This window comes from Hemibagrus wyckioides, linkage group LG04 (assembly GCF_019097595.1).
Source record: "Hemibagrus wyckioides isolate EC202008001 linkage group LG04, SWU_Hwy_1.0, whole genome shotgun sequence".
Lineage (NCBI taxonomy): Eukaryota > Metazoa > Chordata > Actinopteri > Siluriformes > Bagridae > Hemibagrus > Hemibagrus wyckioides.
The window spans coordinates 30,188,699-30,194,056 of record NC_080713.1 but is presented as its reverse complement, the minus strand read 5'-3'; the positions used below and the strand labels follow the sequence as shown (position 1 = coordinate 30,194,056).

At 40.2% G+C, this 5,358-nt stretch overlaps 1 protein-coding gene across 1 annotated transcript in view; it reads left to right on the top strand.

Annotated features, from left to right (window-relative positions):
* The first annotated feature begins 3,741 nt into the window (after window positions 1-3,741).
* Window positions 3,742-5,358, top strand: part of tmod2 (tropomodulin 2) — a 30,176-nt gene continuing 28,559 nt past the window's right edge. Inside the window, exon 1 of the mRNA XM_058387714.1 lies at window positions 3,742-3,891. The gene's annotated coding sequence lies outside the window, so the exon portion shown is untranslated. The remainder of the gene's footprint in view (window positions 3,892-5,358) is intronic.

Sequence of the window (5,358 nt, the reverse complement as noted above, 5' to 3'; positions counted from 1 at the left end):
TGATGTAATACTTTGAGTCTAAAGGTCAATTTTGACTGGCAGCAACTTTGTGAAAGCAAAAATATAGTAAATGAAACAGATTCATACAAACTAATGTTGAGATTCTGAGGATAATCAGAAAGAGAGGGAGAAAGAGATAGGGGCAGAGAGAGAGAATGAGGGAGAGAGAGAGAGAGAGAGAGAGAGAGAGAGAGAAACACTAACAGTAGATTTGTACTGAAATGTTGTATAAATGTAATAAACATGCAGACAGAGTCAGTAGGAGTCAGTATTGATGATCTATTACAGCAGTAGTTAGTAAGTGATTGTGTTTGTTGATGGATTTTCTCTACACTTCACACGGGTTTTTGGTGTAAATCCCAGACACTCTGCAGTTTTGTAATTTGACCACAGGGAGGCGCCAGACTCACATTCTTCACTTCATCACTAACACACTCAAGAGCTCTTACTTTCAATCTAAACTGTGTGTGTGTGTGTGTGTGTGTGTGTGTGTGTCGTCATGTTGTATAAACACTGCACAGAAATCTCTACATTTCTGTAAATTGTTCAGTAATAAGAATTGTAATGTTGATAAATTTAGTTGAATTTCAGGCTATTCAGGTTGCCAGTTATTCTCTTTTCACTCCAGAACTCGAGCCGTGTCGCCGGCTTTTGCATGAACATTTGCATTCCAAATCTTTTCTTTCCCTGGATGGAAACATAGCAGGAGCTGAGGTTCAGCTGTTTCACTTCCCCGGATTTCTGTACATTTACACAGATCCAGAGGAACAGCTCCGGCTCTGTATCTAACACACACTGGGTTCATGTGAATAAAACAGAGGAACAGCTCCGGCTCTGTATCTAACACACTGGGTTCATGTGAATAAAACAGAGGAACAGCTCCGGCTCTGTATCTAACACACACTGGGTTCACGTGAATAAAACAGAGGAACAGCTCCGGCTCTGTATCTAACACACACTGGGTTCATGTGAATAAAACAGAGGAACAGCTCCGGCTCTGTATCTGACACACACTGGGTTCATGTGAATAAAACAGAGGAACAGCTCCGGCTCTGTATCTGACACACACTGGGTTCACGTGAATAAAACAGAGGAACAGCTCCGGCTCTGTATCTAACACACACTGGGTTCACGTGAATAAAACAGAGGAACAGCTCCGGCTCTGTATCTAACACACACTGGGTTCACGTGAATAAAACAGAGGAACAGCTCCGGCTCTGTATCTAACACACACTGGGTTCATGTGAATAAAACAGAGGAACAGCTCCGGCTCTGTATCTAACACACACTGGGTTCATGTGAATAAAACAGAGGAACAGCTCCGGCTCTGTATCTGACACACACTGGGTTCATGTGAATAAAACAGAGGAACAGCTCCGGCTCTGTATCTGACACACACTGGGTTCATGTGAATAAAACAGAGGAACAGCTCCGGCTCTGTATCTGACACACACTGGGTTCATGTGAATAAAACAGAGGAACAGCTCCGGCTCTGTATCTGACACACACTGGGTTCATGTGAATAAAACAGAGGAACAGCTCCGGCTCTGTATCTGACACACACTGGGTTCGTGTGAATAAAACAGAGGAACAGCTCCGGCTCTGTATCTAACACACACTGGGTTCATGTGAATAAAACAGAGGAACAGCTCCGGCTCTGTATCTAACACACACTGGGTTCATGTGAATAAAACAGAGGAACAGCTCCGGCTCTGTATCTGACACACACTGGGTTCATGTGAATAAAACAGAGGAACAGCTCCGGCTCTGTATCTGACACACACTGGGTTCATGTGAATAAAACAGAGGAACAGCTCCGGCTCTGTATCTAACACACACTGGGTTCATGTGAATAAAACAGAGGAACAGCTCCGGCTCTGTATCTAACACACACGGGGTTCGTGTCAGCTGAAGTTCACAACTCTGATCATTTCTGGATTTCAGATAATACAATAATAAATAACAATAACAGCATGACACAACACACTAAACACACTGACAATAAACCCACTTTATTCCCCTCTTCTCTTCTTTCACTTGTTGGAGTGTGTCTGTGTGAGTTTGTGTTCATTCTACAGGAGCATTAGTGAGATCAGAGACTCTGATGGTCAGGATGTTGATGAGACTCCAGTTCCAGTTCATCCTGAAGGTGTTCAGTGGGGTTGAGTCCGAGTCAGGGCTCTGTGCAGGACACTCCAGTTCCTCCAACATTCACCTCTACACCATGTCTTCATGGAGCTGCTCCGTGCACAGAGACATGGTCATGCAGGAACATACATGAGTTTAGTCATTCACTGAGTTTTATAGAGCTTCTAATGATGGACTTGTTTACAAAACAGATTTACAGAAATCTTTACAGTCTAAATGATTTTTATGTGAAAGATTTCAACTGTGAAGTGCTTCTGTTAAAATGTACAAAAAAAATAAAATAAAATAATTTCACAGTCAACTTTTCACGGTTTTAAGACAGCTGATTGATGGAATAGTTTTCAATTAATTATTAAAAAAACTAATTTAAAAATTATTATTAATTATTATAATTAGTATTATAAATATTATTATAATAAATATCAATAAAAATTAGGGCTGGGCAAGTTAACGCGTTATTATCGCGTTAACTCATTAATTAATTAACGCCGATAATTATTTATTTAGTTTTTATTATATTGTAAATTATTTGAAGTCTTGTTGCTCAGCGGCTCTGAATAGACACACAGACAAACCACGGGTGACGGGAGGGGCGGGATGTTGATCCGTATTGGCTTGGGATGAACGTTATAACGCGTCAGAACCAATGAGAGCATTTGGGATAAGCGTAAGACTGCCGCGGGGCTGAAAGGAAGCGGAAAAGAAATATAACGGGCGGACAAACAAACACGGAGAAAGGCACGGAGCGCGCGCGCACACACACACACACACACACAGAGAGAGCGTTAACGCGCGTTAACTCATGACAATCATGCGATTAATCGCGATTAAAAATTTTAATCGTTGCCCAGTCCTAATAAAAACATAATAATAATAATAATAATAATAATAATAATAATAATAATAATAATAATTAGGCACTCCATCCAGGGTGTATCCTGCCTTGATGCCTGATGACGCCTGAGATAGGCACAGGTTCCCCGTGACCCGAGTATAGATTAGATAAGCTGTACAGACAATGAAATGAAAAAAAAATATTTTTATAATAATAATAATAATAATAATAATAATAATAATAATAATAATAACTTTTCACAGTTTTAAGACAACTGACTGATGGAGTAGTTTTTAATTAATTATTAAAAACCTAATTTAAAAATATAATTATTATAAATATTAATAAAAATATAATTATTCATATACATGTAACAATTGTTATTATTATTATTATTATTATTATTTAATTATTTTCATTATTTATAATAAGTAATAATAATTGTTTTTCACAGTTTTAAGCTGATTTATGGATGTTTTATTTATATTTTTAAATTAATTATTAAATAAACTAATTTTACAATCATTACTATTATAAATATTAATTTTAAATATAATTGTTAATTTATTAAATTTATTTTATTTATTAAGTTTATTATTATTATCATTATTATTCACAGTTTTAAGCCGTTTAATTGCAGTAGTTTTTAATTAGCCGTCTTATTGGTTGTTTAACCTGTCAATCAATGCACGTTTCTGAGTTTCTCGTCCCCATGGCCCCGCCCACTGCGAGCAGCGAGAGAGAGAGAGAGATGTCGTCATCAATACTACGCCTGCGTAGAGATGACGCGCATGCGCAGTGCGGTTCGGGCAGGGGGGACTGTGAGTGAATTTGCTGGAGTTCGCTAACAGGAAGGAGAGAAAAGCAGGAGAGAGAGAGTGCTGGAGAAACCGAGCTCCGAGTTTAAGGTAAGAAAGACAAGTTTATCACGGGTTAATGGTCAGTTTAGTGACCAGAGCCTGAGGGGAAAAGGGCTTTAAATTCGGCGTGTATGTGAGAGTTGTGAGGGATTAGCAGGCTAGCTCGGGGCGGGAAGGTGTCTCTGTGGTGCAGGACTCAGTCACACTCCAGCTCACTGATTTCTCCTCTAATAAACTTCACATGTTTAATATTAAACTAGCAGGAATGGGGAGTTAGCGTGTAGCTGCAGTTTCTGAGCCTCTATCAGCTGTGCTCTCAGTTCGCATGGCTGAGATACACGATCATATAACTTTACATTTCATTTTCCTTTATTCTCAGTAAATTTCCGATTTAAATCCTCTGGAGCAGTAGAATCATATTAAACAGGTTCGGTAATGATGGTTCTCTTTAAAAACCTGACTGTGGATCTACTTCATTAGAGACTTAAATCCCAAATCTCCTCCTTTCTCACTAAATAGGTTCCCTAAGTAGTGTATAATCCAGGGGCGGTGAGGCGGGGTGAAGTGCGCTTCGTGTTCACTAGGTGATGTCTGTTAGGATGTGACTCTTATTTATTTATTTTATGTTTTTAAAGTTCCATCCTCGCGCCCAAGTCGTAAACGTCCCAGCCTCGCGCAGGCTCGCGCATCTCCCTTACCCTATATAACAGGCATGCTTAAACCACCATGTTCGTCTCACGCGCGGCTCCACTGTCTCCGCATATTACACACACACACACACACAATACTGGTGTGTGTGTGAGAGAAATAGTAGTACACTGTCTTTTTTTAAGTCTGTGTGTGCGCGTGCTCGCATCCTTAAAGGGTGTGGCCTAGCTCCTTATGTTCACTGTGTTTACTCCGGCGGACGGAGCTGCTGGTCTCTCTCTCTCTCTCTTCTCTCTCTCTCTCTCTCTTCAGGTGTCTTCCTCCATGAGCTCTGTGATTTTTAAACTCTTCTGCTGTCATGGTGATTCTTGTCCTGATCTCCTGAACCTCTGACCTTACATTAAAGTCCAGAACCTCCAGAAGTCAGAGAGGGAGAAATTCTGAGCCTGGTTTTATCTTCTGACCTTGTTGGTGAAAGTTGTGTGAACTGTGTTATCACAGTGTGTGTGTGTGTGTAATGGCAGTAATGCTGATGATCAGCTCAGATTTTCCTTCCAGTGGAGTGTAGAAGTGGGTCAGATCCCACATGATCTAGTGCTCTACTCTGGATTTATCCAGCTGTGGAAAGAACGACTAGTTTCTCTTTATCTCTAAGTGCTGGATGAGATCAAAGTGTTGGCTTGGGTTGTGTGATGATAGTGATGGTGATAGTGACGATGGTGGTGATGATGCTGATGGTGGTGATGAGTGTGTGTTGTGAACAAGGGATGTTAGATCATTGTATCTGAGTATCTTCAGCTGTAAATACACTCCACCTTAGAGCAGGACTTCATGAATGTCCTTATCATTACACATCACAGAAACGTG